The following is a 25125-nucleotide window of genomic DNA, read 5'->3' on the forward strand; positions in this document are numbered from 1 at the left end:
AGGTCATTACAGAGTATTGAATAGAGTTCCCTGTGCTATACTGCAGGTTCCTATTATCTATTTTATATTTTATTTATTTATTCTTTTTTATTGGAGTATATTTGCTTTACAATATTGTGTTAGTTTCTACTGTACGACAAAGTGAATCAGCTATACATATAATACATCTCCTCTTTTTGGATTTCCCTCTCATTTAGGTCACCACAGAGCACTGAGTAGAGTTCCCTGTGCTCTACAGTAGGTTCTCTTAGTTATCTATTTTATACATAGTATGAATAGTGTATATATGTCAAACCCAATCTATCTCTTTTATATATATTAGTATGGGACAGTTTTTAATAGAGTCAGAATTAGCACTCAGGTCCCAGGTTTTTAGCTTTCTAAAACACATCCTTTTTATTCTCGTTTTGTTTCCAATCTTTTTTTAATAGCCTTTGATCATTTTAAAAGGGAATTATTCGAAAAGACATTACATATTACCTCACCTCAGCAAATGAAAACTCTGAAGCAAATGGAAATTTTCCTAACGATTCAGCGTCCCCATCCTTGTCTGATCATGTGCTGTTTATAAAGTTCTTCTTTCTCCTTGTGACCACCAGTCACGGTACAAAGGTAACAACTGTAGTGATGAGGAGCCTGAGCTTTGCAGTCCTACAGACTGAGGTTCAAATCTGAAATCTGGTATTCCTAGGCTGTGCTATCTTGGTTAAGTCACTTAACCTCTCTGTGTCAAACTTTGTTTACCTGAGAAATGGGGCTAACAATATTCCATAGGGTTGCTGTAAGGAGATGGAGAAATAACACATGTACAGCCCTTAGCACTGGACTTCACGTGCAATGCAAAGTCAGCAAACTTTAGCTCTCGGGACGTACCTAAAAATATCAGCAGCCCTGTGCAGGCTTACAGGAAGCAGCCCACCTCAGGATGGTCATTATCATTAAGGCTTGTCAGGTGTAGAGGCTTTTTCTTTTTCCTTTGAACCACTCAGCTTTGCTCTGGATAAATGAGGTCAGCGGGTTGTGACCTTCATAATCTCTGCAGGGGGAACCCCAATAGCAATGAAACAAGAGGGCTGCATTGGGATCTTGGCTCCACCTCCCAAGCACCTGAGGAAGTCAGAGCTTTTGTTTTCTTGCCTACAGAGTAACATCTGCTCCGTCTGCCTCGGAGGGTGCAGGGCTGAAAACAAAGTTGCATATATGAAGGTGCATGTTTATTTCAGCACTAGAATTTTAGAATGCTGGAAATGGGAAGGCTCCTCAGGAACCATCTAGTTCAACCTACTCATTTTACAAATGAGGAAACTGAGCCCAAGAGAATGAGTGTAACATAGTTAGCCAAGATCACAAGCCTCAGAGCCAGGGATGAATAATAGTAAAAGTGATCATAAATAATAGATAAAACCTGAGTGCCTTCCGTACACTAGGGGGTCCTATAAACCTAATCTCAAATCCTCACAATTTTCTTAGATAGGTACTATTATTGTTTCCATTTAGCAAGTGCAGAAATTGGGGCACAGAGAAATTCAATAGCTAACTTAAGACAACACTGCTAGGAAGTACAAGAGCCGGGATTTCAATCCAGGCCTTCCCATCTCAGAGCCTGTTGTCTTTGGTGGGGGCCACTCCCTGCCCACACGTTGCACAGTGCTCTGGAGACTAAAAGTACAGAAATGGCGAAGCCAGAGCCAGTGGAACTCCACTCTGCAAAGCTGTACTAATTATTCTTTGGGATTTCATCTGGGACTCCATTTTCGAGTGGCTGAGTTTCCTGAAAACTGAATTCATCCACTCAGGTTGAAGATGGGAGCTTTGTTTCTTAGCTGCTTGTGCCAGGACTTGGTCAAGCCTTAAAGCAGTCAGCTCCTAGACATACTGCTTGAATTACAAGTATCCCTTCCGAAGGCACGCAAGTACCAGAAACTCCATGGTTGTGATTAACTTCTTTGAGTATAATTCCCTAGTTCCAGTCCCCAGTCTTCCCCATAGGAGTTACAAAATCACAGGAGTCAGCTTCCTGCAATAATGCAGAGTATCAATAAGAAGCCTAGAATGGGAGCCAAGAGAGTTGGTGCTACCGCTACCGGGGACCTAGAACAAATCACTCTCCCTCTCTGGGCCTCAATTGCCTGACATCGTGACCTCCCATTCCCAACCCTGAGTGGGTGAAAGGCCCTTCATCGGGCTACGGTTGATTGGGAGGCTTCACTGCACCGCAGCAGTTAGCACTCCATGTTGTCAATGTCACTTCTTTTTCATTCTGTCTATTACCCTGTAGTTTCCCTTAAGTCCTAGACCATATTATATTCATTTCTGCATCCCCCAGGCCTAGCATGATGCCCAGAGTGTAACTGGTACTAGATAATAAGCTGTAAGCTCCCTTATGCTTCTCACAGTTTCCGATGGTATTTTACCCTGGATAATATAGAACGAGAAAAACGGATTTTCTCCATAGCAGAACTGAATTTGTTGTGGCTATTTCTGTATACAAAAATTACCCAGCACTTCATAGGGGAAACCATAAAATAAAGAGAAGCAGCCAGGTTAACAGGGGATCTTAGGTCTCAAGATGGAACCAGTCTGAGATTTAAGACAGAGCTGGGATCAACCGGTCATGAACAAAAACACTGACCCTTCCTCATGGCAATAATTTCTCACTTTATACCTTTTTATGCTAAAATAGGGGTGGAAGACAGGGTATAACATGATGATGCTTTCTGGAAGCTCCTGGTAAAGTTCATTGTTCTTATTTCTAGTGATTCCCGAGCTGTGAAGAATTTCAAGGGAGCCGGTTTGTAGTGCAAATTATTAGGATTTGGCCAAATCCCCTGCTCCTTGGGGCTAATCATTCTACATGTTACTCTTTCATTCAGCCAGCCACACAGACATATTGAAAATCCTGCTTTTGGGTTCATCACTGGCTCGGGTACATGGAATCCAGAGATGAACAAAATTTACGCTCTTGGTGGTTTCACAGTCTGTGGGAGACAGTGATTTTGATATAGAAACAGGAAAAATTCGAATACAAGCATAGTAACTGTTTATAATGGAATAAAAACTGCAGCGGGAGATGAGACGAGGTAGTGACTATCCCTGCCTGTGGGAGTTGAAAAGGAGAAAGGACGATAAAGGATAAGCAGATCCAAAGCCTAAGAGAAGAGAGACCATTTGAATTAGCCCAGGTGTGTGGTGGAGGGATGGGTGGTGGGAGCATTTCTGGCAGAAGGGACCACCCATACCTGGAATGATGAGAAGGAAGCGTGGGTACAAGGAAGATGGGAGGAGAAGGTAGAACTCAGAGAAGAGGGAGAAGTGGGAAAAGAGGTCAGAAAGTCCCGGGGAAGGCATGAGAGCCTTGATGAGGTTGGTGGAAGTGATGGGAGAAAGCAAAGGGGAAAGAATAGTTTCTTTTAATCTAGAGATGATTGAGAAGTTCTGAGGTATCTGGGTTAGCTAGAGACACAACATAGAAAAAACACTGAGTTTCATCAGTTAACTAGTTCAATGAACGCCAAGTGAATCCCAACAGCAAAGTGGCCACTGTGTCGGGCAAAAGAACGAGTGGTCCCCTGACCCAGGAAGAAAACAGAACAGCGATGACTCTATTTTCAGTTCATATCCAATACAGAAACTATAAAATTCCTGACCCTCTGACATAGAATGATCCAACCCTGATTGTTTCTTCCTATGATAGCAAACCATGGTCCTAGAGGAAATACCCAGAAAAACATCTGGATTGACTCTCTTGAAGCCAAATGTATTTGTTTTATATTGTTGTCTAACAAATCACCACCACTGAGTGGCTGTAAAAACACTTTTATTATCTCACAATTTCTATAGATCAGAAGTCTGACAGGCACAGCTTAGCTGGTCTCACCCTATACTTCAGGTCTCAGCAGGCTATGATCCAGGTGACAGCCAGAGCTGTGGTCTCATCAGAGGCTCAACTGGGCAAAGGTATCCCCCCCAGCTCTCTCAGCTTGGCAGCAGAGTTTATCTCCTTGTTATTGCAGGATTAAGGTCCTCACTTTTTTGCTGCCTATTGGCTGGGGGAATCCTCAGATCCTTCAGTTTCTTGCCCCATGGCCTTCTCCATAGGTCCTTTCACAACTTGGCAGCTGGTTTCTTCAAAGCTAGCAGGGGAGAGAGACGTTCTCTGACCTTAGGGAGGGCCTAGTCCCTTTTTTAAGGGCTTTTACCTGATTAATTCAGGATAATCTCCATTTTGATTAACTTGGAATCAGCTGATTAGGGACCTTAATTATATCTGCAAAATCCCTTCACCTTGCCATCCTCTATTGGCTAGAAGTAAGTCACAAGTCTTGCCCACACTCAAGGGGCATGAACAGTAGGAGGCAGGGGGCATTGGGGGGCACTGCAGGGTCAAGTTCACCACACCAAGTTCTGCTCTTGGGTGTATTTGATAACTCCCAAATTAAACACATCATAGATTTGGACAAAACTGCCCTCATATGAAAATAATAACCTTCTTTTGCTTCTGCACTCAATTATTTCACTGGGTGTCCATTCCTCACACCATACCCTTGGCTTTACACTCCCATCCACCAATGACAATTCTAGAGATGTAGCCTAAGACTTTTGTCTAACAAGAAAAAGGATATAGTGTGCCTAGCATAGGGCCTAATACATTCTAAGTCCTGAATAAATATTCCTTGGATAGATGGATGAATGACCGAATGAATAAATTAATGGATAAAGGGAGGGAGGTGTTCTGAATTCAGAGAAACCTAAATTCCAGTCTTGTTCTGCTCCTTATACATTGTGTGACCCTAGCACAATGACTAAACCTCTGAGCCTTCATTTCCATACCTAAACATTTCCATGCCTATAAATTGGAAATAGGAATACCTCCCTCACAAGAAGCCATATAATAGAGTAGCTACGAGCATAAATTAGAGGCAAACTCCTCGATTGTATCCCCAGGTCCCACACTCACTCAAAGCTCCTGGAGTAACAGTAGAACCTGCCTCATAGGCTTGGTGCAAAAATGACATGACAAACTACTTATAAAGGTTTTAGAGCAGGGCCTGGCAGTCAGTATGCATAAAGTGTTACTGTTAGTACCATTACTGAAACCTACTAATGACTATTAGTACCACGACAGGCTGTTGTTGTAGTTATTCAATAAATGCTATTTACCTTTCCCAGTCCAGGTGGCGAAAACTCCTTTCCCCCTATACTAAGTGGGTAAAGACCTCTCTCTGTCTGTCCTCCTTATCTTCTTCAAACTGGACACAGCAAGTGATCAGGGGTTAGATGGCACACCCCAAATCAGTGGTTTTCAAATTTTTTTCTTTTAAGCCATGGAACCTTTTCTTCAGAGGAAAGTCTATGGGGGAGGCCAATGAAATTAATCCATAAAAGTGGCTGCTCTGTTTGAAGCTGCTTGGTGTCTACCAGCTTGTCCCTGGTGTCTAGCTTAACTCTCTCTCTCTCTCTCTCACACACACACACATACACACACACACACACACACACACACACACAGCCTCTCTGAGGATGAGGAAGCTCCAGGGTTCTGAACAGCATGATTTGATAGCTTCTAAATTAGTGGCTCTTAAACCTGGCAGATTATCAGAATCAAATACAGGCAGCTGGGATATGGGACCAGCACCAGCACTGTCATTCAGTGGGTCTGGGTCACTGTAGTGACGTCTCCTGTGACCATCCATATCCAAAGTTAAGAGCTAAGCTGCCAGTACACCAGGGAAAGTGCTCTAGCTACCACTGTAAAACAAAGATACCAAGACGAATGGAGATGCTGCCAATTTCTGTAAAAAAAAGAAAAAAAAAGAAAAAAAAAAGCTGCCAGTGCTTGATGTCATGGACCCTGGTGACTTCTTCTCATCCCCCAAACTGCTGCCCAGCAACCATCACCACTCTTTTCCTTCCTGGAAGAGTTCTCATTTTGTTCAAGTGGCCATTCCTCCCCTATGTGGTTCAGAAAATAGAAGACCCTCTCTTCATCCCCAGAAGAAAATCCTGATTGTTTTAAACCATCACCATGGCCCATTCTACTTGCTGGGTATTGGATTTGGACTGAGAATGTGAAACAATTCTGCCAGTGAGGAGAAGCCTGCTGAGGAATTTCTGGGAAAGGTTCTTCTAATAAGAGAAATACTGAGGAAGAGAGAGTCCCTGCTCCTCTGCTGGACTCTACCTGGATATGGCCTATAGAGGCAGCCATCTTGTAACTGTGGGGCGAGCTTACCCAAGGCAAAGCCACTCCACGTAGAATGGCAGACTGAAGGATGGAAAGCATCTGTGCCCTTGAGGACATCACTGAACTCGCAAATAAGCAGGGGGCTTCCCTTCCTTGAGACTTCTTATTATGTAAAATAACCATTGTTTTTATCCTTTAGGCCAGTGTTTCTCAAAGTATCAGCATCACCTTGTTAGACATGCACATTCTTGGGCCCCAACCCAAACCACTGACTCCAAAAGTCTTGGGGCTGGAGGCCAGCCCTCTGGGTTTTAACAAGCCTTCAGGTAATGCTGATGTCTGCTCAGGTCTGAGGATCATTGAGAACTAAGCCATTTTGAGGTGTTTTTTTTTTTTAATTTATAGCCAAGTATTTTAACTGATACTAAAATCTATATAAAGTTTCCAAACCTGAGATTATTCTTTTAGTTTTTATGTGCTCATTGATGGTAGCCCCTCTGCCAAGGGCTGAGACCTGAGTTTGTAGGGTTGGTCCAGGGACAGTGTGAGGGGCAGCCCTCACAGTCCTCCTCTCCCATCCCTTCTCCTCCTGACACAGGCTCATGACTCTCACCCAAATCATTACTGTTTTGTTCTTTCTTCCTCTCTCCCTTCTTCATGGTAGGTACCCTCATCTTCAGTGCCTACTGCACATACACTTCTTCTAGACCCATCCAGGCCTCCAGAAATACCTCAACATGAAAGCCTTAGCTACACACAAGTTGTGTTTTAAGCCTCACAACAACCTTGGGGACAAGTGTTATCACCATATTTTCCATATGGGGAAAAACACAAGGCTCTGAAAATGTAAGGGACTTTTCAAGGTCACCAATCAGCAGGGTATGGAGCCTGGGTCTTGACTCCAATGACTATTCTTTCACAAATAGTGATACCACAACTGGTGATGGTCATTTGAATCACATTTTCATCATTTGTTTTGGAGAGACGTAGACCAGAGCAAAGTAACTCAGAGGAGTCCAGGACCCTCCTGCAAGCCAATTGCCTAGGGTGTTATTCAGAAACACCCCCAGTGTTAGTCCTGCTTTTAGACAAATTTACTGCTATTACTGACTCCTCTTGGGGAGGTCTAGAACTATCAATAAATAAAGGCGGTGGAACGATAAACCAGGAGGCTAAGAGCACAAACCACTTGGAGGTTCTGGAAATTCAATTTGATATGTTTAAAGACTATGAGATGTAGGGGGAGAGATAAATTAGGAGTTTGGGATTAGCGGATACAAACTACTGTATATAACATAGATAAACAACAAGGGCCTACTGTACAGCACAGGGAACTATATTCAATATCCTGTAATAAACCATAATGGAAAAGAATATGAAAAACAATATAGACATATATATGTAAAACTGAATCACTTTGCTGTACCCCAGAGACTAACACAATATTGTAAATCAACTATACTTCAATAGAAAAAAAATTGTTTAAAAGACTATGAGATGTAGATACCACTGAGGCCACAAAGAAGTGTTATGCACAATATCCACTTCAACTATGATTGGGACCTACAGAAGGTAGCCATGCATTGAATAACTTACTCAGCATCTTGGGGAGAAATTCTAAATACAGCCCCAACTTTCTTTGAAAAAAATAAAAGACATTTGAGACTCAGCTAAAAGAAGATGTCCTGTGACAGCTACATTCCCTCTCTTTCTCTGTGCCCCCAGGCACCATTTTCCATTTAACAGAGAGGAAGTGATGGTGAAAAACTTGGAGTCAAAAGACTTAGGGTGGGGACTTCCCTGGTTGCGCAGTGGTTAAGAATCCGCCTGCCAATGCAGGGGACATGGGTTCAATCCCTGGTCCGGGAAGATCCCACATGCCACAGAGCAACTAAGCCCGTGCACCACAACCACTGAGCCTGTGCTCTAGAGCCCACGTGCCCCAACTACTGAGCCCATGTGCCACAACTACTGAAGTCCGCATGCCCTAGAGCCCATGTTCCGCAACAAGAAAAGCCACCGCAATGAGAAGCCTGCGCACAGCAACGAAGATCCAAGGCAGCCAGAAATAAATAAATAAATAAACAACAAAAAAAGAAAACTGTTATTCAATTAAAAAAAAGTCTTAAGGTGAATTTCGAGCTATGCCACTTACCAGTCCTTAGTGGGACATAGTGCAACTCAACCTCTGAGCCTCAGATTTCTTAGCTGTAGAATGGGGATTACAATCCCACTACCATCATCATGGATCTTTTTTTTTTTTTTTTTTTTTGCGGTATGCGGGCCTCTCACTGCTGTGGCCTCTCCCACTGCGGAGCACAGGCTCCGGACGTGCAGGCCCAGTGGCCATGGCTCACGGGCCCAGCCGCTCCGCAGCACACAGGATCCTCCCGGACCGGGGCACGAACCTGTGTCCCCTGCATTGGCAGGCGGACTCTCAACCACTGTGCCACCAGGGAAGCCCCATCATGGATCTTTTATGGGGGAGGGAAGTACTAAATGAGATAATACACATACAAATGCCTAATCAGTGGTAATATAGTGGGTTGGCATTAAATATTAATAAAAATAAGTTTCCATATATTGGGTGTTTACTCCTTGCCAAGCATGTTGCTGAGGCTTTAGGTGTATGATTTCTTTGGATCCTCACAACAATCCTATTATAACCATTCTATTATCTTCTCCATGTTACACATGAAGAAGCAGAGTAAGGTTAAATAGTAGCTTCCCCAAGTTTCAGTAACTAGCACCTGGCTGACCTAGGATTCAATACCAAGACTGCCTGACTGCTAAGACAAATATGTGTGTACTATTATTATGCCCATTTTACAGATGAGAAAAACCAAAAGCTTAAAGAGGGTATGTAACCTGCCAAACTAGTAGATGTCAAAGCTGGGATATGAACCCAGCTGTGATTCTAGTGCTCAGGCTCTTAATCAGTCATGGTCCCACTGCCTCCAGCAGATCCTTGGTGAAGGAATTAGCACAGCACGAAGTGAAGGGCAGGGCCACAGAGTCCCTTTGTGAACACCTGGGTTTCAAGCACCAATAGATATCTGTTCTCCTTGCTCCTGTTTAGGCACACTTGGCACCTTTCTCAGCAACACCTGGGGTTTCTTTGTATCACAGTCTTGTTGAGATGTTTTGTTTGAAGACAAAAGAAACAAAAAGAGTGTGGTGGTGTTTATTTAAAGTACAAGATGCAAGTGGCCAAGGAAGCAGCAATCACATTAGTGCTTGGAGTCTCTGATTCAGCCTAGCTAAAGAAAAAATCAGATTACTGAGTTTTTCAGACTGAAACATTCCTTTCAAGTACATAGATGCAATATATCTGCTGCCACGAAAGTTCCAGACTGTGGATGTTAGGAGTATCCTGCTTTCTTTAATATGTGTTATACTCGGGAACCATCTCTTACACTAACCCAGTAAGCATTTGTTCCCATGTCATGCATCTTGTAAGCCTTCCTGGCATTGAGATGTTTGAAGACGTTTAATGAACATAAAACAATATTTGGGACTTCCCTGGTGGCGCAGTGGTTGGGAGTCCGCCTGCCGATGCAGGGGACACGGGTTCGTGCCCCGGTCCGGGAGGATCCCACATGCGGCGGAGCAGCTGGGCTCGTGGGCCGTGGCCGCTGGGCCTGTGCGTCTGGAGCCTGTGCTCCGTGATGGGAGAGGCCATGACGGTGAGAGGCCCGCGTACTGCAAAAAACAAACAAACAAACAAAAAAACAAACAATATTTGTCAGTGCTAATTCATTAGCTGGTGTACAGAGCTAGAAAATTCTCCTCCCTTCTGCTGCACTCTCAAATACTATTACCCTGGGTACGGGACCACAGATAGAGCCCTTTCTTCTTGCTCATCTACCAAGCTCTCAATAGTCATTCTTTTACAAGTCTCTCCCAGTTATTATCTTGTCTTCTCTTTTGCATGTTTTCCCCTCTGGCCTCCTAGGGTGGCCTTTTCTCTTTAACTAGTGGGTAAGATGGCCTCCCCGTGGCCCCTGCCACAGCACAGTGCCATCCCATGGGCTGGCTGATTCACACCTATGTCCAGCTGTGGTACCCGGGAAACTGAAACTGAAAACCTTTCCATTACAGTACTGCCGTGCTGACTTTCCATTACAGTACTGCCACTGACCATCAGTGGCAGAACTTGTTCAATTCTGGATCAGGTCACCCACGGTCCTGCAGCAAAACAGACCCATGGGGAACACTGGCACGTTACCAGAATAGAGCAACAAACACAGAGATCCAAATCCGAGGAGAAGCAGAGACAACCAGAGGGAAAATGAAGACAGGAACACCTCAAGGGGGGGGGGCATACAGACAAACCAAAGGGAAGCACATAGTGGTCAGGGTCAGGGTCAGGATGCACGGGGACCAGGTTCCCGGGGGAGTGCTTAAAAATGCATGTTCCAGAACCAGACAGCACTGAATTCAAAGTCCTATTTTTCTAGTTACTCTGAGACTTTGGGCAAGTCACTTCCCTTAGTTTCTATATTCAAAAAGTAGAGATTAGTCCTGCTTCCCAGAGTTAATGCTGGGGAATAAAGGCAATGAAAGGGATACAAAAGTCCTGGCACATAGTATGTGCTCAAAAGTTGTTTGTTGAAACAAAAAAACAAACAACCCAATCCAAAAAATGAGCAGAAGACCTAAATACACATTTCTCTAAAGAAGATATACAGGCGACCAAAAAGCACATGAAAAGATGCTCAACGTCGCAAGTTATTAGAGAAACTCAAATTAAAGCTACAATGAGGTAGCATCTCACACCAGTCAGAATGGCCAACATCAAAAAGTCTACAAACAATAAATGCTGGAGAGGATGTGGAGAAAAGGGAACCCTCCTACACTATTGGTGGGAATTTAAGTGGTACAATCACTATGGAGGTTCCTTAAAAAGCTAAAAATAGAACCACCATATGATCCAGCAATCCCACTCCTGGGCATATATCTGGAGAAAACTATAATTCAAAAAGATGCATGCACCCCTATGTTCATAGCAGCACTAATTACAATAGCCAAGACATGGAAACAACATCTATTTGCCTATTGATAGATGAATGGATAAAGAAGATGTGGTATGGGAATTCCCTGGCAGTCCAGTGGTTAGGACTCCTTGCTTTCATTGCCAGGGCCCAAGTTCAATTCCTGGTCAGGGAACTAAGATCCCACAAGCCACATCACACAGCCAAAAAAGATGGACACACACACACACACACACACACACACACACACAATGGAATACTACTCAGCCATAAAAAAGAATGAAATACTGCCATTTGCAACAATATAGATGGACCTAGAGATTATCATACTAAGCAAAGTCAGAAAGAGGAAGACAAATATCATATGATATTACTTATATGTGGAATCTGAAATACAACACAAATGAACTTATCTACGAAACAGAAAGACTCACGGACATAGAGAAGAGACTTGTGGTTGCAAAGGGGGAAGGGGTTGGGGGAGGGGTGGAGTGGGAGGTTGGTTAGGAAACTCAAGCTATTATACATAGAATGGATAAACAAAAAGGCCCTACTGTATATAGCACAGGGAACTATATTCAATATCCTATGATAAACCAAAATGGAAAAGTATATTTAAAAAAAGAATGTATATATATATATTTGTATAACTGAATCACTTTGCTGTATAGCTGAAATTAACACAACATTGTAAATCAACTATACTTCAATAAAAAATATTGGTTGTTTACATTTCTTTCCTTTCTGCAAGAGGCAGAATTAGGGCAGGGCAAAAGAGAAAGAACAAACACAGGCTCATGAGGGCCAGAGGATGTCAACCACCAGGCATGGCTTTGCAGGAAGTTGCCCTCTCTGGGCTCAGCTCACTCACCGACCTGGCAAACCCAGGACTTCCGCTTCACAGTAGTACTTTTCAGAGTCAATTCACATCGATATAAAAATTTTTAACACAGCAACTAATATTTACAAATTCTTATTTCTACTGCCCTTGAGGGTACTGGAAACAACTCTCTCTGAAGCAATGAAAGCTTTACCATTGAGGTTTTTTTCTATTGAAATTTATGTAATGAATATTTTAACTATTTTCCTCAAGAGAACCTTTATTAATTCACATGTGATGGAGACCAAGAAGGGGGAGGAGTAGGAAAGTAGAGATAGCAGAGAGGATTAAAAAGAATCGTGGATTTGAGCATTGATTTAACTTGAGGAGATCACCAAAATAAACCAAATGAAATACAAAAACAAGAAGTGAAGACTTTTGGGATGGTCCTTGCATTTGCTGGAGGGTAAAGCATACTTAAACCCTTTTCAACATCTCTTTCAAATTTCCACATACTTTCATGTAATACCCAAATGATATGTAATGTTTTATAATAACTGTCTCATTAAATCTAAATTAAGTGCTTAAGATACTTAAAATGTGATCAATTTTGTGCTGTATCATGTTTCTTTCATAGCTTAAAAATCATGCAAAATGTGTTTATGGTGCATTTCTGCCCCAGTAAATCTGACAAAAAAAAAAGTTTCTTATTTATGATATCCCACACCTGAGCCTGACGACTACATTTGTGGCAAGGGAAGTCTCAAGAGGCAAACTCATGACTCAGAAGACAGATGAGTCATCCAACATATTTAAAAGGGAATTTGAATTAGACCAACCCACCCATTAACGTGGTTAGGATTAGTTGACAGGACATAATTCAATCTACAAATGAAACTTTCTTTTCTTTTTTTCTCTTTATTCACATTAAGGTGTCTGCCACTAATGTATTCAAATTGAGACATAAGAAATTTGGGTACTTGTATGTGCCTATTAGGTCATATAAAACTCATTGTATTTGTGTCTCAGGAAATCATTTCTCTTTCGGCATTAATAAAATTAAAAAACGAATGGCTTTATGGTAAGTCATTGAATCAGGCTATAGTTCCAAAAACTTACTTTTTAATTACAATATTAAAGGCACCTTTAATTGATGTGCCTGTTTAAAATGAACAATGCTATTGACAGAGCTCTAGAAACAATTAAGATAATCTGTCAAGAGGAATAGAAGTGGCATATTGTTATTAGCCCCAACCGCCTGCTGGAACCCAGGATTCTGTTCTCTTGTTTTCACTTCCCTATTCTTCTCAAAGGTCATCCATTGAAAAGTAGTCCATTCCCTTGTTTGTTACTGACTCCAGGTAGAGCTGGGTAAAGGAAGAGATCTAAAGTATAGGTCAAACTCAGGGGGGTGAGGATTTGCTGCTTGCTCCTTCCCTCTAGCACCATAGTATAGTCTAGTAGACGTAAAAGGAGATCTGGCTCTTTAGGGAGAAAGATTGTCAAAATTAAGCTAGGGATATTTTCTTAAGCATGAAGTGCCATAGATTTTCAACTCAAGCCATTGAAGGCCACCCAATTCCAATGGAAAAGTGGCACCATTTGAGATGAGTAGTGTCTTGCTGCAAGCAGCACAACATTCATGGTTCTTTTATTCTGCTCAATGTTCTTAGAGGAAGGGTATCTTGGGCAGAACATGCATTCCATCCTCTTTATTAAGCACTCATTATCTGCCAGGAACTGAGCTAAGGGCTATGCTTATATTACCTCATGTAACCTTTAAAACGATCCTGTGTGAAGGTGTGCCTGAGCCTGCCAGCTGCTTATCAAATATCCATTCTTTCTTGCTTCATAAAGAGAATTATGATTTTATTTGGCATAGCAATGCCAATAACGAAACACATTTCCTGGCCTCCCCGGCAGCTATGTGTGGTCATGCTAAGTTCTGGTCGATTACATAAAACTGGAAGTATTATGATTATGTCAGACTTCAAGACAGACTTTTTATTTGTTTTAAAAAAATTTTATTGGAGGATGTTGATTTACCATGTTGTCTTAGTTTCAGATATACAGCAAAGCCTATCAGCTATACATATACATATGTCCATTCTTTTAGATTATTTTCCCATATATGTCATTACAGAGTATTGAGTAGAGTTCCCTGTGCTATCCAGTAGGTCCATATTAGTGATCTATTTTATATATAGTAGTGTGTATATGTCAATCCCAATCTTCCAATTTATCCCCCTCCTACCCCCTGGTAACCATAAGTTTTTTTTTTTTAAAGGGACGACATTTATTCCTTTTCCAAATGTTACAGTAAAACCAGGTGGAAAAGAATGGTTTTAGCAGTTAGAAAAAAAATTACAAATCTGGGGTTTGGCCGTTAAAAGTTATTTACAACAATGGGAGGGGGAGAAAAAAAGACAACAAGAAGTTGTTTTACATTACATACCTCCCCCACACCCCAAAGCTTAATTCTTGCTTACCAAGTCAAAAAAGAGACACAGTTGATTCACAAGCTGGAGGTTCGAACCTGAGTAAGACATTTAGAAAAACCTAGACAGGGGCAGTGTCCTCCCCAGCCCAGGGGCCACTAGGCCCAGCACAGAAGACTACAAACAACAGGGGAAGGTGGACACTCAGGGCGTGGGAGTAGGCACCCCCACCTCTGGCTCAGGGATTTGGGGGGTAAACAAAGCCTACTTGGAAAAGAATTGGGGAAGAAAACCAGCAACTGCCTTCTGCACAGGTGGGGACAGGGAAGGAGGCAGGGACAGGGGCAGGAGCATTTCACATCCCTAACCTAACTTGGGAAACTGCAAGGGACCATCTTCGACTGGCCTTAAGAGGAAGACCAGATGGATGATGGGAGAATCCACAGGAGGGAGAGGAGGAGAGGGAACGTGGCTAGGGGGCAACAGCCCCTTCCTTTCTGGGCACAGGAAGGCAGCCAGGGCACCAGGTCCAGGCAGTGACCTCACAAGGACAGCACAGTTTTTGCAGCTTAGAGATCACCCACCTGCCTCCACCCAGCTACTCATTCTGCTCGCTTGCTGGCATAGGGCCACTCTCCGGCCTCGAGGAAGTGGATGGCTCTGTGGCCTGGGGCCCTGCCTCTTCTGTGTCTCCTCCCTTGGAGGCAGCGCTAGCCTCTGCCCCTTTGGCCTGGGGCTCCTAGCTCTCATGGGTGGCGGCATCCTTCCCTTCCAGGGCAGTGCCTTCCTCGCTGCAGGCACCGATCTCCCGCTGCTCCTGCTCTTCCTCTGTGGGTGAGGAGGCAGACGAATCACCCCCTCCCTCCTTCCAATTTCTCTTGAAGAACAGGCCACTCAATTGGAAAGGCTTCTTGAAAGAGACTTTCTTCTTCTTCTTGGGGGTCTCCTTGGGGGGGACCTCCCCCTTGGCCTCAGTGCCCTGGCTAGGGGGTGCCGGCTCGATGGCATCGCCAGTGGCCCCGGCTGCCTCCTCTGTTCCGTTCATGGGGGTCGACTCCCCTTCACCTTTGGGGGTAAGCCTCCATTGCTTTTCACGTGGTCGTTCTCCTGTTCGTTGACCTTAGCAAGGGAAGCGCCTGCTGCCTCCTCGGCGGTCACGTCGCCCCAGGGAGCCTTGGAGCTCTGGCTGCCCATGGTGGGGGTTCTGCTGGGGGGCGCCCGGAGCCGCCCCGGGCTCGCGCCGCAGGGGATAGCTCGGTTGGGTGGGCCTGGCCGGCAGAGGGGTGGGGCTCGCGCCTGAGGGGGAGGGGTGTCGAGGGAAACCTAGCTGCACCCCCGCTCCGTGCCAGACCTGCTAGCTGAACCCGCCGACGCTCCGCTCTGCACCAGAATCCATAAGTTTGTTTTCTACATCTGTAACTCTATATCTGTTTTGTAGATAAGTTCATTTGTACCCCTTCTTTAGATTCTACATATAAGTGATATCATATGATATTTGTCTTTCTCTGTCAAGACAGACTTTTTAAAGGGAGCTGTCTCAACACAGAAATGGACCCTTTGTGCCTTCCAACCATTCTTTCTTCCTGCTGCATGGAATATAGTCCAAATGGCTGGAGCTTCAGCAGCCATAATAGACTATGAGGTCACTTGAAGATGGAAGCCCAAGTGCTAATGTGGTGGTGCAGAAAGACATAAAGGAACTGGGTTCCTATTGATCTTGAAACTGTTGTGTTAGTCCTGGACTTCCTGCTTCTAGACTTCTTTCACACAAGAGATAAACTTCATTCTTTTTAAACTACTGTTATTTTGGTTTTCTTTTTTATGAAGTCAAGCCTAATCAATCCTCCTAATGCAGAAGGGCACTATTATCACCCTGTTTTACAGATGGGGAAATTGAAGTTTATAGAGGTTTATTAACTCATCTAAGGCCCTAGAGCTACTAATTGGTGAAGCACAGCTTTGAACCCAAATATGATTTGTATGCATACGGTACGTGGGATGCATGCACACACAAGCATATGCATCCACATACTGCCTCTAGGGAATATTAGTTACATTTATATTTTGTACTTTTTTGGTATACCCTCCTCCGTAAAAGAAATCATATAGTTTACCTTTATTGAGTACCTAAAATGTATCAGGCACATTGTCAGGCACTTTTCATCCATTAAGTCATTTAACCCTTACAACAACTACAAGAAAGTACTATTATAATTTTCCATTTTTCGAGATGAGGAAAATAAGAATCAGAGAGGCTAAGTAGCTTACCCAAGGCCTCACAGCTAGGAAACAGCAGAGTCAGTACTCAAATTCAAGTCTGTCCAATATACTGTACTCTCATAGGAACTGTATTGCTCAAGGTGTCTGCCTACCACCCACATAAGAGTAGGGAATGTCAGGAATTCCCTGGTGGTCCAGTGGTTAGGACTCCACGCTTTCACCACTGGAGGCCTGGGTCCCATCCCTGGTTGAGGAACTAAGATCCCAGAAGCCACGCTGCATGGTGAAAAAAAAAAAAGAAAATTGAAAGAGTAAGAAATGTCCATTTCTCATGGTCCTGGGGTCTGGTAGCCAAGAAAAGTTGGCAGTACCACCAGTGAGGGTAATACATATAGGTGTTCCAACAGAGAAACTATTTCAGATGATGTCATCCTTGTGTTGATTACCTACTAAAGGCTTCTCATTGCCTTCAGAATAAAAGCCAGACTCTTCACCAGGGACTACAAAGTCCTGGATCATCTAGTGTTATTCTATCCCTTTCTCAGTATGTCACAGCCACCCTGTCTTGCTATTTTTCATTTTAGTCCAAGCCCATTCTGGCCTCAAGACCTTGAAGTTTCTTTTCAGTAAGCCTGTAGTTTTCTTTCTCCACTATTTCCATATGGCTTTTTCCTTTTCACCATTCAGGTCGCTGCTAAATGCCACTTTCTCACTGATGTATTTCCCTGAAAATCTAGTCTAAAGTAGCTACTGGCAATTCTGTCACTCGTTTTCATTATCTGATATTATCTGATTTATTCGTGAACTTGCATGTTGGTTATCTCAATTCACTCAAATGTAAGCTCCATCAAACAATTACTAGAAGGGCTGATTCTTCTCTATCTAATCTTTTATGCAACAATAATTCACTCAGCAAACATTTACTGAGTGTCTCTTCTGTGCTGGTTCACCTGATTCCTTTGCATTTTATGACTGTTTAACTTGGGAGAGACAGAAAAGATGATCATTATAGATACCTGTTTAGAAGCAGAAGTCCTGTTCTCTGATAACTGTGTTGCTGGTAGAAACCCTGTTCAAGGAACTCTTTAATATTAAAAGAGCACAAATAAAGGCAACACTCCTGATTCTGCAAGGTTTGAAAGTTCTATTCATTCCCCTACCCTTTCTCTCTCATAATAAAAGACACACATTGACCAGATAATCGCCAAAGAAGGAGGATTCTTTGGGGTTCTAGGGAAAGGAGTTAGTGTAAATGTAAAGAACCTAAGTAAGGAATAAATTCATGACCCATGCTCTAGAGTCTAAGCAAACGAGTCACATCGTATTCATGGTTTCAAAGAAGATGCTTTTAAGAAATGTGCTTCCACTTGGAATCAAGCTATTCTTTCTTACAGGTACAGTTCTTACATTATATGCCCTCATGATCAGGGTGTTCATACCCTAGCCAATGAAAAAGTCATCATCGCTATTGTTCTTAGATGTTATCATCTATAAAAATAGGATAGAGCTTTGAGGGAACAAAGGATGAGATCATTCTCATCCAGTTATTAGCCTGTTTTTATTTTATTCTATTTTATTTATTTCTTTTTCTTTTCTTTTCTTTTTTTTTTTTTTTTTGCCGAGCTGTGCACAGCATGCAGGATCTTAGTTCCTGGACCAGGTATCGAACCTGTGCCTCCTGCAGTGGAAGAGCAGAGTCCTAACCACTGGACAGCCAGGGAAGTCCCTAGCCTGCTTTTTTTAATTAAACATTTTACTTTGATATAATCACACATTCATGTGCATTTATATGAATTAGTACAGAGAGGTCATTTGTACCCTTTACCCAGCTTCCACCAATAGTTATATCTTCTGAGAATTGTAACAATAATATTGTATCATCATCCAATGGGATTGGTAAAAATCAAGCATATTTTTTTTCTCCCAGTGTTTTAGAATTAAACTACTGTCCACAAAGGTCAAGATGGAAGAGTCTTGCTTTTAAGATAAGACGTGCTTTAGCCCATACTGCCAATGCTATTTGAATTCCTAACTAATAGAATCTACACTGGAGGTGTGAGGTTAAAAACAAGGCATGTCAGGGCTTCCCTGCTGGCGCAGTGGCTGAGAGTCCGCCTGCCGATGCAGGGGACACAGGTTCGTGCCCCGGTCCGGGAAGATCCCACGTGCCACGGAGCGGCTGGGCCTGTGAGCCATGGCCGCTGAGCCTGCACGTCCGGAGCCTGTGCTCTGCAACAGGAGAGGCCACAACAGTGAGAGGCCCGCATACCGCAAACAAAACAAAACAAAACAAAAAACAAAAAACAAGCATGTCAGCAGTAAATAAAGCACTAGCTATTTTATCAGAGCACCACACTGGGGCCAGGACTTATAAATAGTCTCTGTAGAAGAAAAAACTTTATCTAATTATCATTTCATTATAACTTTGTTCAATTATATATTTTTAAGTTAAACTCCCTAAATTTTAAACACACACACACACACAGCAGAGTCACAAAGCAACAGTTTTATTGGACGTATTTTATTGATTATGAGCTCCATGAGGAAAGATACTGTGTCTGTCATATTCACAGTTATAGCCCCAGCATGGTGCCTGGCCCATAATATGTGATCATTACATAAACGTTAAAGGACTTTTTGGTTGAATAAATACCCCATCAGCAAGTCACAATTTTAAATATATTAAGAGACTAATAATTGCTAGAGAGAAGATATAATAAGGTCTCATTTTCACATTTAATTGCAATAGTTTCCTTAAAAATACTTAGCACAAATTCCTGTTACAATAAGGAGACTTAGGCAATCTGCCTTAATGTAATTTAGAGCATGATGGCTCTAATTTAAAGGAAAGAAGTGCTGTTAATCAGTCTGTACTAGACTTTTAATACAACTTGAGAGAAACGCTTTACATTTTACTCAGTCCATCAGGTGGGTAAAATGCTGATATGTCAACTTAGGTACACAAAAGTATCTTGAACATTCTTAAGATTTTAGCTGCCGATTCAGCCTCTCCAACTAGTAAAACAAATATCTACACAGAGACACAAGACACTGTCCTGCCTCACAAATGAACTTTATTCTCTTGTATGAATGGCCCAAAGTTTTAAGGCACCTCCTATGATGCCTATTTATAAGTAAAACCTATATATAAATAAAACCTGAGAATGTTGAAAATAAAAAAAATTATCATAGCTATTTATAAGATTGTTGATTACTTTTTTCTTTTACAAAGATTTCATCTTGGGACTTCCCTGATGGCTCAGTGGTTAGGAATCCGCCTGCCAATGCAGGGGACACGGGTTTGAGCCCTGGTCCAGGAAGATCCCACATGCCGTGGAGCAACTAAGCCTGTGTGCCACAACTACTGAGCCTGCACTCTAGAGCCCGTGAGCTGCAACTACTGAGCCTGCATGCCACAGCTACTGAAGCCTGCAAGCCTACAGCCCATGCTCCGCAACAAGAGAAGCCTCTGCAATGAAAAGCCTGCACGCCACAATGAAGAGTAGCCCCCGCTCACCACAACTAGAGAAAGCCCATGTGCAGCAACGAAGACCCAACGCAGCCAAAAATAAAATATAAATAAAATAAATAAATTTTTCAAAAAGAGCTCTGCATTAAAAGAAAGATACAGTTCAATTGTGACCTCACTCTTTTAACGAGCGTATATCCATCTTTTTATTCTCCACTATTTCCAGGTATACTGTTTCTTAAGTCAGAGGGGTGGAATTCACTGGAGGACTCAGAAATCTTTTAGTTTTTTATGAGCAGAGGCTATAGCAATGAGCTGTCTTAGAATCTGTAAAGTGTTTCAGGAAATCAGCCATCCCATATTATTTTTTTCTCATAGTTCAGGAATAAAACCTCTGGACAGACCAAAAGAAAAAATTCCAGAAAAAAAAGTAATGATTCAATTCTTCTATTGTTGCCCTGACATAAGTCACTGAGACACTGGTTATACTGCAAGATTCATCCTGATACATTTCCAAGAGTCCTTTTGGAACCTACTAAATAGGTTCCACCCCCATCCTCAAGTAACTTAGGCTCCTGAAACCAAGACCCACTAAGAGACAGCTCCAGTGAAAAATCCGTCAATATTAAGGTCATCTTGTTATTAAAATAAACCAGATTTGACTCCAATAATTTTTCACCTATCACATTTGCAAGTATTCAAAAGAATACTAATACTCAATTTGGTGAGGCATGGTGAAACAAGCACTTATGTATATACTGCTAATGAGACTATTCATTGGCATTATCTTTCTGGGGGGAAATTTTGTAAGATATATTCAAGCCTTAAAAATCGCCAAATTCTTTTACCCAGTTATTTCCTTTCTAGCAATTTATCCTAAGAAAATTACCATGAATTTCCACAAAGACTTACATATAATGACATGCATCACAGCATTGTTTATATTAGCAGAATAACAGAAACAGTTGAAATATATACAATAGGGAACTATCAAATCATGGTATACCCATATAATAATATTCTATGTACCTATGTAGTGAGGATAGGATAGGTTATTCTACCACAACAAATTAACCTAGAAATCCCAGTGGCTTACCAAAATAAAGACCAATTTCTCACTTGTGCTGCCTGTCCAACAGGAAGTGGCAGGAGTCTCCACACAGCCATTGTGAGACAAAGGCTGATAGAAAATGCACCATACAATGTCACCCATCACTTAGCAGAAAAAGAATAAACTGGTGGATGGCACATACCAGCTCTTCCACACTTTGGCCCAGAAGTTTATTCCTCATTTTTGTCCTTTATGTTTATGCCCATTGGCCAGAATTAGTCACATAGTTCTATCTAACTACAGAGGGGATGAGAAATGCAGAGGACCAAATGGAATGCTTGGTAAGCACCAATAACTCTATGGGAGCAGTTCAAAAAAACATTTTGTAGAGATATAAAAGAATGAAATGCTCATGATATGTAAGTAAAAAAGCAAGCATAAATACTCTGTCTTGAATATAATTGCAGATTTGTAAAAAATATTGTATTCCTTTTAACTTAGTGCATTTTGAAAAGGTTCTTCAGTTAAATTGGTGACTTCTATAATAAAATTATTTTTGAAAAGTATCATTTGGCTTTGGATAGTTAATTTAAACTTCTTTTTCTCTTTATTGGTACCTAACTCAGTCAGATACTGAGTACTAGGCACTGAGGATACAGAGATGGACCTGACTATATGGATGGACCTTAGCCTCAAGAAGTTCACAGTCAAATGGGTGAGAAAAATACATAAACTCAATGGCGAGGCGGCATTGGTACTGTGCTGTGATAGTAGAGGTGCATACAAAGTCTATGGGGGAGCAGAGACAGGAGGAAGGCAAAGAGAAGGAGGGTTAGAGAATGCTACCAATGAGAAGATATTTGTTCTAAACTTTAAAGGGGGTGCAAGAACTTGCAACATAAAAGGTCCCCAAAAGGTCTTGTCCTTGTTTTTGAAACCTACATTCTTTTGCTTTATTGCCTTACCTCTACCCTGGTTAGATATTGACTCATTGCCCCAAGTAACTGGGAACAAGAGTAGTTATGTGCCCTAAAGTTAGGATCTAAGATGCCTAGGATAGAGACACAAATACCAATATAGCCTTTACCCTATGCCCCACATTACATGCCTAGTCTCTAATGATATCTGCTTAACTTCATCACAAGAAAAATTTGGAGCCATGGCTTACAAGCCTTCAGCTCTTAGAAGAAGGCACCTTTCCCCTTCCCTTGGTCCTCACTAACCAATCACCAACTTAGTTGCTGCTCCACAACTTTCTACCCTTCCCCTGCCAGGCTAACCATGATGCAGTAACCTGCCAGACTACCAGTATCTCCTTTGCCCAGGTGCCTGCTACCTTGTCACTTCCACCAGAATGTGTGTACCTCAGATATCAATATCAGCCCCAACTGAACACAAATTTACTGCATTCTCTTTGGAAACAGTGATTTGAACTGCCTTTGGAGGTGATGGGTAGATAATGTCAATTCCTTTGGAGGACCTCACCACTTGATGACCCAGCATACTCCTGGGTCAAAGATAGTTTGGTGATGCCAGAGTTCTCAACTGTTCCTTACTAGACTAGAGGTCTGACTTCTGACTGGTGTCCCATTAATATTTGTCATCTTCACCAAGCACATTTACAGCCATTTCAGTGTGATGGCTTATTAAACTGGCACAATAATGATTTTTGAACACAGATTGTGTTCATAAGAAATGTGAAATTGTTTGCATCTATAATATGTGATTATCTTTAGATTGCTCATTTAGAGAAAAACATTTTGTGCTTAGCACAATGAGAGATTACCCTCTAACTCCTAACTGTTTCTAATGGTTAATGATGCAAACTAACAATGCCCCAGAATGTCATTCATCATTTAAAGATGGATAGCATAACTGGAAAAATGTTGCCAACTTAGTAAAACACATATAAAATGTTAGTTCAGGCAGCTATTGTGAAAACCAACAAAAAAGAAATGCAGTTAGATTAACAGGGACTGACTACACAGAATTTTTTGTGCGTTGATAGAGTATACATACTAAGAAAAAGTAACCCCATTGCCACAACTATTGAGTTGAGAGGTTAGTATTTCAAAAGTATTTAACGGCATACTAGCACACGGGACCTGCTTACATTGTCCAAATGGCAGTGCAGTAAAGATTTCAAGACCAAAAAACATACAGTGTGTGTGTGTGTTTGTGTGCGTGCGCGCACGTACGCATGTGTGTGTATAGAACAGCTATCCAGGGAATTCCCTGATGGTCCAGTGGTTAGGACTCTGCACTTCCCCTGCAGGGGACACAGGTTCAATCCCTGGTCAGGGAACTAAGATCCTGCATGCTGTGCAATGTGGTCAAAAAATAAATAAATAAAATAAAAATAAATAAATATAGAACAGCTATCCAATAGACAACTAACAGTAATAAGCATTCATGGGCAATAATTTTCTACAATAACATAGAACATTAGGTTTCAATTTTTAAAAGATAATTTGCTTATGGAATTTTTATGGATTAAAAGTAAAGTTAAGGTTTTATTCAGTTCAGATTTAAATATAAATAAAGGCATTATTGTAGTCTCAGGAATATGCTTCAGGTTCTTTTTTAAATCTTTCTTTTAACATCAGCAAATTATACTCTAAAGCAGAGGTCTGCAAACCACAGCCTACAGGCCAAATCCGTTCTACCACTTACTTTGACCAATAAGGTTTTAGGAGAATACAGCCATGACCATTCTTTTATGTATTGTCTATGTGGGGTTTTTTTCCACTTTACAATGGCAGAGTTGAGTGCTTGTGACAAAGTCCATATGGCCCACAAAGCCGAAAACATTTACTATTTGGCCTTTTACAGAAAAAGTTTGCTGGCTGGTCCCTACTTTAGAGCTGCATTGTCTAATACAGTAGCCACTAGCCACATGTGACTATTTAAATTTAAATTCATGGAAATGGGGAATTCCCTGGTGGTCCAGTGGTTAGGACTCTGAGCTTCCACTGCAGGGGATTCAATCCCTGGTTGGGTAACTAAGATCCTGCATGCCTGCCGCGTGGTGCAGCCAAAAAAGAAAATGAAATAAAATTTAAAATTCAGTTTCTTAGTCACACTAGCCACATTTCAAGTGCTCAGTAGCCACATGTGGCTAATGGCTACCATGGTGGGCAGCGCATCATTTCCATCTTGGCAGAAAGTTTCATTGGATAGCAAGGCTCAGTGACAGCCTCGCTACTCAAAGTGTGATCCAGGTACCAACACCATTGTCATTACTGGGGAACTTGTTAGAAATGCAGAATGTGGGCCCCTACTAAATCAGAAACTACAGTTTAACAAGATCCCCAGGTGATTGTTTTTTTTTTTTTTTTTTTGCGGTACGCGGGCCTCTCACTGCTGTGGCCTCTCCCATTGCAGAGCACAGGCTCCGGACGTGCAGGCTCAGTGGCCACAGCTCACGGGCCCAGCCGCTCTGCGGCATGTGGGATCTTCCCGGAAAGGGGCACGAACCAGTGTCCCCTGCAGTGGCAGGTGGACTCTCAACCACTGCACCACCAGGGAAGCCCCCCAGGCGATTCTTATGAACATTAATGATTGAGAAGCCAGGTCTGGGGGAGATGAGGAAGAGGGTCAATAGATGGGGAACAGATGATTTAGTAATGAGAGGAAAATGCCATCACTAAGGGGAATAAAATACAGAGAAGTCCCCCACAACAGAGACTCTGCTAGCCGTGAGACCACCCTTGCCTCAGCACCTCCCGTGTGCAGGCCCCAGAAACTCGTACTGTATTTAAGGGCAGCATTCAGGCCAATGATGTCCAGAAAGGTACAGTCCTTTCAATCTTGTATTGTTGCTGTTGTTACCATCACCATTAATATAAGGCTTCTGGTGATGTCATGATCTGAGGACAGAGACACAAAATGGAAGCTTGGGAAGCCCTGAGCCTCTCTCTAGAAGAGATGCCACTTGAGACATCCCTGT

The 25125-nt window shown here is 42.2% G+C and overlaps 1 non-coding gene and 1 pseudogene across 1 annotated transcript; one reads left to right on the forward strand and one right to left on the reverse strand.

Moving 5' to 3' along the window:
- Positions 1-15034: 15034 nt before the first annotated feature.
- Positions 15035-15683, reverse strand: LOC132482558 (MARCKS-related protein-like; annotated as a pseudogene).
- Positions 15684-23408: 7725 nt separating this feature from the next.
- Positions 23409-23481, forward strand: TRNAG-UCC (transfer RNA glycine (anticodon UCC)). The gene has a single exon. It is a non-coding gene; the product is annotated as a tRNA-Gly (tRNA).
- Positions 23482-25125: the final 1644 nt, after the last annotated feature.

This window comes from Mesoplodon densirostris, chromosome X (genome assembly GCF_025265405.1).
Source record: "Mesoplodon densirostris isolate mMesDen1 chromosome X, mMesDen1 primary haplotype, whole genome shotgun sequence".
Taxonomy (NCBI): Eukaryota; Metazoa; Chordata; class Mammalia; order Artiodactyla; family Ziphiidae; genus Mesoplodon; species Mesoplodon densirostris.